We start from the raw sequence: 11,570 nt of genomic DNA, 5'->3' as shown, positions 1-11,570 counted from the left end.
ATACAGCCATATGACTTCCTTCCTTTCCGAAGGGTGTTTTACAAAGGATGGGTTGGGGTTCGGGGTGGGAGGGGAGAAATCCTACAAAAGCTTATAATTTGCAGGCCTCCTTGAGATTTCCTGTAGTTCCCTGTCAAAGGGAGAAAGCCTGGACTCTGCAGGCGCGGTTGCCGCGGCCATATCAAGAGCACCCGATACCCGGAGCGCCCCCCCCCACCCCCGCCCGGCTCCTGGGTTTTGGGGTTGCTTCTAAAAGACTCAAGTGGATGGAAGAGAACTTCAAAGTCAGTCAACTCTTTCTTTCATTTCCCGCCTGGCCATATACAGTATCTTTTGTTTATTAGTATAAGACCACACAGCAAAACAGATGGCTGGTTTTGAAATACTTTAATGTGTTAAAGTGTCATTTGCATGCCACTGCCGAGATTTCAATATCTAAAAGCAGAGCCGACTCACTGGAATCCCAGAGATTCCAATCTTCAAGGTGCTGGGTTGTTTTAATGTAGCTGAGAGGAGAACAATGAATTATGGCAAAACATCCCAAGCTTTCTCTAGGTCATGGAATAAATCAGTTAACAAGCAATGCATTTAGGAAGCATTAATATACCTTTCAACGAGGAAAACATTTGTATCTTTTTAGTTGTCCCTATCGATTAAATCAAAGGCGCTTAACACATCTTATTTCAAGTTCTCTCTTTTTCTGTTTAGGTCTCTGAAGAGCACAGTTAGCTCCTTGAAAAAATGACAGCCATGGTAACTGAAATGACAGAGGATAGAACATAGAAAATAACATTTTACTGATAAATTTTAAAAGGACAAGAGTCTCAATTAGGGACTTGGGCTGATCGCAGTATAAAATTCCACTTCTCAAATGCTTTTCCTCTCTTCTCTCACCTTCATTCAAAGTACTCCAGAAATTCAGGGTGTCCTCAAATAGGACTGAGTTGAAATTGGGCTGTGACTCTGAAGTCTGTTCTCGGTTTCACCTTTGAAAGTTTACTTTTGGAGGCCATTCAGATGCCCTGGTGTTTTCCTCTGGGGCAATCAGATTCAAACCGATCAATATTTACTCAGTCTGAAAGGGTTGTTGAAAAGGCTGCTAACAACAAACTGCTTAGCTGCTCACCCCTGTTTAATCTCAGGTTCACTGAAAGTTCAAGAAGAGATGAATGCAGTGATGGGTCACTTTAGAATGAGTCCCAGCGGTTTATCTGAGCTCTCTGCTAAAGGCAACAATTATAGTTCCATTCCTCTTTGAGAAAGGGATAACTTTCCTATTATTCTTTTGCTAAACGGTGTTTACTAGAAACTTAAAACACTTTCCTCTGCCTTCCTGGCTTTTTTTTTGGCAGGGGGTGAGGGTGCAGCGCATGGAGACAGGCTTTTCAGCGGCCCTCCTGCCACCTCCTCTAGCTTTCTGCCAAGCCACTAGCTTTCATTTCACTTAAAATAAATTACACTGAATATTTAAAAAATGTTAAATTAGCCTGACAGAAGAGATCCGATTTATTTCAGATGCCACAAGCTATGAAATGAAACTCTTTGGGCCATTAGAGTTTATCTTCTTTGCGAAAGTACAGGGCAAGATTGAATTGAAATCCATTTGCGTTTGAGTAATATCAACGATCAGAGCCCCAATATCCATCTGAGATGGCTGTTTAGACAGGAGTAGGGGGAACAGAGGGGGAAGTGACTTGAGCAGAAGCAAATACCTCAGGTGGAAAGTCAACTTTAAAACTGTATGTTTCCTAGCACACAAACTGCTGAGATGAGAAAGGAAGACCCAAGGAAGCCAGTGGGGAATGGTGGGAGAAGATGCTGGACACTGAAGCTAATTGCTACAGCTCTTCAGAGGTCGAAGTTCATGTAATCACTGCATAAATGCATACTAAATAGGGATTTATTAAGCTTTTCTAATGGCTGATCACGTCTGTGAAGAAAAACGGTCACTGCAGATTGTGTTTCTTCCTGAAGAATAATCATCCTTGCAGCTGAAGTCTGAGTAGGAGTCTGAGTCTTTAATTTACTATTTTGAACGACAGGCAACACTTCGGTTTTAAAATTTTTAAATTGGTACATGAACAGTATCTTTGTTTATATTGGTTGGGACTGAATAATACCTCTCTCAGAAATGCTATGGTTTTTCAATACACACAAGAACATGAGTTAGCATGCCCCTATCAGATAAGCTACTCACTAGACAGCTAACTTTGGTGACCCTCTGCTGTAAATAATCACCTTTTTGCCTGAGTTTCTGAGTACACCTAGAAGTTCTGTCTTAGGAATTCTTGTACCTAGGTGACCAGAACAGAAAGAAATCCATCTACCCAAACTCCCATTTTATGAATCAGAGAGATAAATCACCCAAAGGTGTATTGATTTGCCACAGAGCCCATAATATCAATATTCTTACTTCTTAAATGAAAACCAGAGTGGCTTAGCACCTGAGGTCAGTGCTCTGAATTCTAAATTCCTAATTTTGTTTCTTCCTATTTTATTCAATATGATTAGTTTCAGGCTGGATATTGTTTAAATTTTTTTACTTCTGGCTTACTAACCACACACTCAGTCAAGTTTTTTATTTTGAGGCCATCAGGATAACAGAATCTTTGAAACAAATCTCCCAGTATGGCAGATGGAATGTTTTTGCCATCTTGTTTGAACAACAAAATGTTGGGCTACTTGCTGTTAAACACACGTGTTCTTAAAATATAAAAAATAGAGGTAGAGCAGGCAATGTTCAACATACGTATATTTTTGTTGTTTTTAAATCTATACTAGGGAAGAGTAAATGAAAGAGGAGTTGCCTGAACCCAAGTTCAACCTCCCTTAAATTGCAAGAGGTATCACTCGAAAGGGCTTAGAGATGCAGGAACATTCCAGGGGGTGTCTTAACCCTGACTCTTTGTGCATGTGTGTGTGTGTGCTTGTTTGTTTCTGTTTGTTTTGTGGCACAGCATATCCTCCTAAACGGTTCTGGTCCAAATTTCTTAATTTTCTCCAGGACTCACTCATGAACCTAAAATTCAGACACAGACACACACACACAAGCACACACTCTAAGACCAATTAACATCAAGTTTCCTTGCATCACAACATGCCTCGCTTTCCTTCCTCAGTGGGGTCCTTGTGATCTCAGCAGAACTTGCTGCCCAAAGAGACATCTATGCCTGTCAGTGTTTGAAGGACTGAACTGGAATCCCTAGCGTTTTACAGCCTTATTTTAAACAAAGCCAATTATCCAATATAGCTGCCTTTCAGGCTGCAGAACTGAAAACAAGTATCAATCAAGCGAAGCTACTCAGTAGACTCTAGCCTATGGTCCGTTATATCATGCAAAATAGTCGAGAAAGACTGTGTTTTTAGCTTATTTCAAATGAATGAAAAGACCAATTTTTTCCAACATTTCCAGACACATCTAAAATGTCTCCATTTTAAAACATCCCATTATATTTTTCTTGTTAAAAATGTGTTTGTAAAACGTCTAGTCACAGGGCTAATCAATAGAAATCAGATTGTTTTACGTTTTCCTTTTAGGTTTGGGTGGTTATTTGGTTTTTAAGTGTTTTTTGTTTTTTTCTAAGCACTGAGTAACTTTGCAACAGAAAATAAAGGAAAAATTATTGAATGGCTTTTTTCTTTTTAAGTCGGGAAACATTATAGCTGCGCTTGACATTTCACAAATTATGACCTGCTGCCTTTTAAAAGAAAAATCGCCCAGACCCATAACGTAAAGGCAGAAAGCAATGACTTAAGATGGTAGGGACCCTTTCCTCGCCCCCACCCAATGTCAGTAATGTTCTTGGACAGGAATTTTCCATTCTGAGGAGCAAATGGGGTCCTTGCTTCAGCGCTTACAGGGAGCAGCTGCCTGAACCTCTGGGAGAGCATCGCGGGCGCAGAGACCTGGCCTCCGGGGACCGGGTTGGCAGAGGCGGGGGAGGTGGGGGTTGCCGTCTGGTCTCCGCGGGCCCGCGGCGGGTGGAGAGAGCCCATACATCACGGCTACTACTACTTTCCGCCCTCGGCTTCCCTGCCTTCTCGCTCTGAGATCCGGAGCGAACGCCGCGGCTGCCTTTCGCGTCCTCGCGGGACCCACGCGGATCAGGAGGCACCAGCAGCCGGGTCTCGGGGTGTGCGGGCGCTGCCGATCCCGGCCGAGCGCCCGCGGGGTTGACAGTGAACGCCGCGGGAGTCGGGGCGCGTCCCCTGCGGCGGCCGAGAGCCCCGCAGTGCCTCTAGGGACCATCCCGCTTCCAGTCTCCTCCTTCTTTCCCAGCCAGCACCCCCGAGTCTGGGCTCCTGGGAGCGAGTCCCAGGGGCTGAGCTGCGGCCTACGATGCCGCAGGCGGCCGCCTAACTCCTCGCGGCCTAGGTGAGGGCCTTGTGTCCCTCCCGCGAGCGAACCCACCTGGGGTGCTGGACAGGACGTTCTCCCCGAGGAGAAGAAACCCAGGTCGGAAGCCTAGGCTTCACCTTTTTGATTTGAAAGCGGAGGGAGGCTTTACTCCCGGCCTGTCTCCTCTTTCCAGATTTTCAAAGTGTATTTAATTGAGTAATATATTAATTCCCCTTCTGGTTCAATTCAGATGCTTTGAGGGTAGAGGTGGGGGTTGCAGGTGTGGTGAGTTTCTAAACAGTTCCCCAGTAGTGAATGTTCCTAGAGAGACAAGTACTTCTCTGCTCAGGGAAACATCCTGGGTTCTCAAATGTCTTCTTCTCATTAAGTTGTAGAGTCAAACCCCGCCTTGCTTCTAGAAGGTTCCCTGAACCACTTCCCACTCTTTCAGCTGAGTACCTTAGTACTCCATCTTTTGTTATAGAACAACTAACTAGAGTTGTATGTTAGTCTTGACTCCCCCTAAGAGTTCTTAAGCTTCCTGAGGGCAGGGCTCTTGACGTTTAATAATGATGAAATAGTCTCTTCGGAAAGTGCTCTTGACTGGAATTCAAGACACCTGTGTTTACTCTTTTCTCCTTCACAGTATAGGGTTAGATAGGATACTTAATGTTTCTGTGCTTTGAGATTCTTAAATTAGAAAATAAGATGTACGTTTTTGTTGACTTGTAAGTTATTCTGTAAAATTTATGTGATTTTTCAGATTTTTGTAAATCTGGTGTTTATTTGTGGTTACCCTGAGCCAGGTCCTATGTCAGATACTTTACAGACAATAATTCATCTAATCAGCCCTGAGAAGGAAGTATTTTATTATTTTGATTTTCAGATAAGGAAATGGAAAATTCTAAGATGCTAAGTGACTTGTCCACTGAATCCAGAGCCTAAATTCTTATCCATTTTGTTGTATTGTTTCTCCAGATAGCTAACCACATAAGTCCTCTACAAAGAGTTATCAGATTATCAACGTTTGATACAGGTACTAGCATGGATGATTGCTCACTGGTAAAGAATTAGAGAGTTGGGAAACTTTAATATCAGATGTATATGCAAACTGTGGCTGTACATGCTTGGGAAAATTACCAAATGGCAAATATTTAAATGAAAGCAAAGCTAAAGAGAGGTCAAAATTAACAATTCAGTCAGTGGGAGGATTGATTTAAGAATAAAAGATTTTTTTTTTTTCATATCTTACAGTAATTGGTTAAGGAAATTATTTGCAAGGAAAGATACCACTTGTATTCACAAATTATGTCTGTGGCATGCCTAACATGTGGACAAAATTCAAAATATTTAATGTAAATTATAGATGTACTGTCGCTATGAAAGCTAACATCCATACAGCTGGAAACATTTGAATGCATGATGTCCCACACCCCAGTTTGCATTTGTTTATTTTATATACCGAAAATCCAGTCACAATTTCCATTAAAGAAAAAAGGAAAAGAATAATTCATCCTCACCCATAGGGGTTACTCCTCCTGTTATCTTACCACTTAACACTTGCTGACTGAGAATAACAAGAGGAACCAGATTCAACAAGAACTTAGAGGCATGAATTATGAAGCCTAAAGAGAGCCAATCTTTGGAAGCCAGTTATTCTCAGACCTCAATTTGCATGAAGTCGGGCTGAGTTGTATGTAGAAAAGTGCTACATTTGCTACAATTTACTTCCTCTTACTTTTCTAATTTCCAAAACTGAGCAAGGGCTTGGCATAATTACAAACATTACAATGTTACTGATGTTATTTAGTTTTGAATCATAGAATATAAGGTAAGAAGAGACATTGCTGCTGCTGCTAAGTCGCTTCAGTCGTGTCCGACTCTGTGCGACCCCACAGATGGCAGCCCACCAAGGCTCCCCCGTCCCTGGGATTCTCCAGGCAAGAACACTGGAGTGGGCTGCCATTTCCTTCTCCAATGCATGAAAGTGAAAAGTGAAAGTGAAGTCGCTCAGTCGTGTCCGACCCTTTAGACATGTAACTTGGTTTTTCCACTTTCAGGTGAAGAACCCAAGGCCCAGAAAGGTGCTAGCAGTGCTACTGGTAAGAAAAAATATTTACATATATCTTTAATATGTACTTAAGTGGGTATTAAAACTGGCAGGCAAAAGTTAATCTCAAGCTAGATATATTTAGTAACATTAATGATTACTCTGTTAAGTATTGTAATTATAATAATTAATCTCAATAATAATTAATTGCTGAAGATCCCAAAGTTATTAAGAAGTAGGTTTGGATAACTAGATATATGGCCAGAGGGTTTCTTCCTTCCTACTTACTTCCTAGAATCCTACAGAAAAGGTGACTGCTCAGATCCTTCCTATCCCATGGATAAAGAACTGGCGGATCCATTTCAGAAAATTTTTATTGAAACAGAGACAAAATCAAGAAAATATCAGGCTTCTTAACTGCCCTGCCCAAGCCACTCAGATGGTTCGTTAACTCCTTGGTTGTTCCCTGATTCAGGCACCATGGAAGTTGAGAGCATTCTGGTTCCTATGAACCATAAGGACTTCATTTGCAGTTCATTATCTTATTAATATATATACACTCCTTCTATGAGAGAGATCCAGACTTTAGCAAGTTGTGACAACTTATTCTTTTTATGTTAATATTTATTATTCATTTTCTTAGTACCAGATGCTGAGCTAAGAATTTTATTTGTATTATATCTAAGTTAGTCTTCATAACAGCCTTGTGATGTGGGTTTTTAAAATTTCTTTTTAATTGGAGAAAAATTGCTTTACAATGTTGTGTTGGTTTCTGCTGTACAACAATGGAAATCAGCAGTAATTATACATATATTCCCTCCCTCTTGAGCCTCCCTCCTTTCCCTCTCCTCCCTCCATCTCACCCCTCTAGGTCATCATGGGGTGCCAGGCTGGGCTCCCTGTGTTATATAGCAACTTCTCACCAGCTATCTATTTTACACATGGTATATATGTCAGTGCTACTTTCTTCATTCACCCCACTCTTTCCTTCCCTCTTTGTGTCCACAAATCCATTGTCTGTACCTGCATCTCCATTCCTTCCCTGTAAATATGTTCATCAATACATACATCAATACAAGCTTTTCTAGATTCTATATATATGCATTAATATACTGTATTTGTTTTTCCCTTTCTGACTTCACTCTGTATAACAGGCTCTACCTCACTAGGACTGACAAATTTTTGTTCTTTTTTATAGCTGAGTAATATTCTACTGTATATATGTACCATATCTTCTTTATACATTTATCTGTTGATGAATATCTAGGTTGCTTCCATGTCTTAGCTATTGTAAATAGTGCTGCTATAAACATTGGGGTATATGTTCCTTTTTCAATTATGCTTTTTTCAGGGTATATGCCCAGTAGTGGGATTGCTGGGTCATGTGGTAGTTTTATTGCTAGTTTTTAAAGGAATCACCATACTGTACTCCATAGTGGCTGTTATCAATTTACATTCCCACCATTAGTGCAAGAGGGTTACCTTTTGTACACGTCCTCTTCAGCATTTATTGTTTGTAGGTATATATATACCTACTGACTGGTGTGAGGAGATACTTCTTTATAGTTTTTCTACAAAGATACTTCTTTGTAGATAATCATTTTTCTATGATTATCATCTTTCTCTTTGTTGAGCATCTTTTCATGTCTTTATTGGCCATCATGATATCAGTTTTATTATCCCCATTTACAGATAGAGAACAGGCTTTCCTGGTTGCTCAGATGGTAAAGAATTTGTCTACAATGCAGGAGACCAGGGTTCAATCCCTGGGTTGGGAAGATCTGCTGGAGAAGGCAATGGCAACCCACTCCCATATTCTTGCCTGGAGAATTCCATGGACAGAGGAGCCTGTCAGGCTACAGTCATGGCATTGCAAAGAGTGGGACTGAGTGACTAACACATACACAGATCAAGAAACTGAAGCTTAGAGAAGTTCTCTACATTTCTCACCATTACGTACTGAGTGGTGGGTAAAGTTGAAATTTACAGCCCATGGTTTTAATTCTCCTGTGTTGAAGCCTCATATTACTCTCACACATGACAGTAATAATGTAATGGTGGCACAGAGGTTAAAGCATTTGCCTGCAATGTGGGAGACCTGGGTTTGATCCCTGAGTCGGGAAGATCCCCTGGAGAAGGAAATGGCAACCCACTCCAGTATTCTTGCCTGATGAATCCCATGGACGGAGGAGTTTGGTGGGCTACAGTCTATGGGTTGCAAAGAGTCGGACACGACTGAGCGACTTCACTTTGACTTCCTCAGCGATCAGTGCAAAGAAATAGAGGAAAACAACAGAATGGGAAAGACTAGAGATCTCTTCAAGAAAATTAGAGATACCAAGGGAACATTTCATGCAAAGATGGGCTCGATAAAGGATAGAAATGGTATGGACTTAACAGAAGCAGAAGACATTAAGAAGAGGTGGCAGGAATACACAGAAGAACTGTACAAAAAAGATCTTCACGCCCAAGATAATCACGATGGTGTGATCACTCACCTAGAGCCAGACATCCTGGAATGTGAAGTCAAGTGCGCCTTAGGAAGCAGCACTATGAACAAAGCTAGTGGAGGTGATAGAATTCCAGTTGAGCTATTCCAGGTCCTGAAAGATGATGCTGTGAAAGTGCTGCACTCAATATGCCAGCAAATTTGGAAAACTAAGCAGTGGCCACAGGACTGGAAAAGGTCAGTTTTCATTCCAATCCCAAAGAAAGGCAATGCCAAAGAATGCTCAAACTACCGCACAGTTGCACTCATCTCACACGCTTGTAAAGTAATGCTCAAAATTCTCCAAGGCAGGCTTCAGCAATACATGAACCGTGAACCTCCAGATGTTCAAGCTAGTTTTAGAAAAGGCAGAGGAACCAGAGATCAAATTGCCAACATCTGCTGGATCATGGAAGAAGCAAGAGAGTTCCAGAAAAACATCTAGTTCTGCTTTATTGACTATGCCAAAGCCTTTGACTGTGTGGATCACAATAAACCGGAAAATTCTGAAAGAGATGGGAATACCAGACCACCTGACCTGCCCCTTGAGAAACCTATATGCAGGTCAGGAAGCAACAGTTAGAACTGGACATGGAACAACAGACTGGTTCCAAATAGGAAAAGGAGTACGTCAAGGCTGTATATTGTCACCCTGCTTATTTAACTTATATGCAGAGTACATCATGAGGAATGCTGGCCTGGAGGAAGCACAAGCTGTAATCAAGATTGCCAGGAGAAATATCAATAACCTCAGATATGCAGATGACACCACCCTTATGGCAGAAAGTGAAGAGGAGCTAAAGAGCCTCTTGATGAAAGTGAAAGTGAGAGTGAAAAAGTTGGCTTAAAGCTCAACATTCAGAAAATGAAGATCATGGCATCCGGTCCCATCACTTCATGGCAAATAGATGGGGAAACAGTGGAAACAGTGTCAGACTTTATTCTGGGGGGCTCCAAGATCACTACAGATGGTGACTGTAGCCGTGAAATTAAAAGACACTTACTCCTTGTAAGAAAAGTTATGACCAACCTAGATAGCATATTCAAAAGCAGAGACATTACTTTGCCAACAAAGGTCCGTCTAGTCAAGGCTATGGTTTTTCCTGTGGTCATGTATGGATGTGAGAGTTGGACTGTGAAGAAAGCTGAGTGCCAAAGAATTGATGCTTTTGAATTGTGGTGTTGGAGAAGACTTGAGAGTCCCTTGGACTGCAAGGAGATCCAACCAGTCCATTCTAAAGGAGATCAGCCCTGGGATTTCTTTGGAAGGAATGATGCTAAAGCTGAAACTCCAGTACTTTGGCCACTTCATGCGAAGAGTTGACTCATTGGAAAAGACTCTGATGCTGGGACGGATTGGGGGCAGGAGGAGAAGGGGACAACAGAGGATGAGATGGCTGGATGGCATCACTGACTCGATGGACATGAGTCTGAGTGAACTCCGGGAGTTGGTGATGGACAGGGAGGCCTGGTGTATGATTCATGGGGTTGCAAAGAGTCGGACACGACCGAGTGACTGAACTGAACTGAACTGAAATTAATTTCAGATTTAAGATGTTTATATTTTAGAAGCCTAGTGTCAGATTGTTATAAGCCTGCATGTACACTATGAATGATCTTAGTTCTGTTAAAATATATATAATTATGCACATGCATAGAGAAAAGTTAATTTTCTATTTGGGGTTTTATTCCTGATAGAATTAAAGCTCTCAGAAAGACAATGATTTGCTTGTAATACTCATAGCCTAGTAAAGAAATAGCATGGTTCTATAATAGCATACAGATACAATTGTTAATAAAGAAAACAACCCAGTTACCATCACATTCCTCCAAATACAGCTTTTTCCTATAGTTCAGTGTTTGACCTCATCCATACTTTACTTGTGTTTCTTCCAGTCCAGCATTTCTCATGATGTACTCTGCATATAAGTTAAATAAACAGGGTGACAATATACAGCCTTGACGTACTCCCTTTCCTATTTGGAACCAGTCTGTTGTCCCACGTCCAGTTCTAACTGTTGCTTCCTGACCTGCATACAAATTTCTCAAGAGGCAGATCAGGTGGTCTGGTATTCCCATCTCTTTCAGAATTTTCCACAGTTTATTGTGATTCACACAGTCAAAGGCTTTGGCATAGTCAATAAAGCAGAACTAGATGTTTTTCTGGAACTCTCTTGCTTCGTCTATGATCCAGCGGATGTTGGCAATTTGATCTCTGGTTCCTTTGCCTTTTCTAAAACCAGCTTGACCATCTGGAATTACACGGTTCACGTATTGTTGAAACCTGGCTTGGAGAATTTTAAGCATTACCTTACTAGCGTGTGAGATGAGTGCAATTGTGCCGTAGTTTGAGCATTCTTTGGCATTGCCTTTCTTTGGGATTGGAATGAAAACTGACCTTTTCCAGTCCTGTGGCCACTGCTTAGTTTTCCAAATTTGCTGGCATATTGAGTGCAGCACTTTCACAGCATCATCTTTCAGGACCTGGAATAGCTCAACTGGAATTCTATCACCTCCACTAGCTTTGTTCATAGTGCTGCTTTCTAAGGCGCACTTGACTTCACATTCCAGGATGTCTGGCTCTAGGTGAGTGATCACACCATCGTGATTATCTTGGGCGTGAAGATCTTTTTTGTACAGTTCTTCTGTGTATTCTTGCCATCTCTTCTTAATATCTTCAGCTTCTGTTAGGT

At 41.5% G+C, this 11,570-nt stretch overlaps 1 long non-coding RNA gene across 4 annotated transcripts in view; it reads left to right on the top strand.

The window, feature by feature from the left end:
* The first annotated feature begins 2,727 nt into the window (after positions 1–2,727).
* The window catches only part of LOC147374112 (uncharacterized), a 94,909-nt gene continuing 86,066 nt past the window's right edge, over positions 2,728–11,570 (top strand). For 2 of the 4 annotated variants that reach the window (XR_015162459.1, XR_015162458.1), the window contains exons 1-3: positions 2,728–4,456; positions 5,318–5,375; positions 6,400–6,441. This is a non-coding gene — a long non-coding RNA (uncharacterized LOC147374112). Of the gene's footprint in view, positions 4,457–4,803; positions 5,068–5,317; positions 5,376–6,399; positions 6,442–11,570 lie in introns of those variants that run through there. The other 2 variants (XR_015162461.1, XR_015162460.1) reach the window with 1 other exon arrangement.

Source organism: Bos grunniens, chromosome 4 (assembly GCF_055505025.1).
Source record: "Bos grunniens cultivar Pamir isolate PY7600 chromosome 4, Bosgru_T2T1.0, whole genome shotgun sequence".
NCBI lineage: Eukaryota > Metazoa > Chordata > Mammalia > Artiodactyla > Bovidae > Bos > Bos grunniens.
Note: the sequence above shows the minus strand (reverse complement) of the source record. Positions and strands in the feature narration are given on the sequence as shown.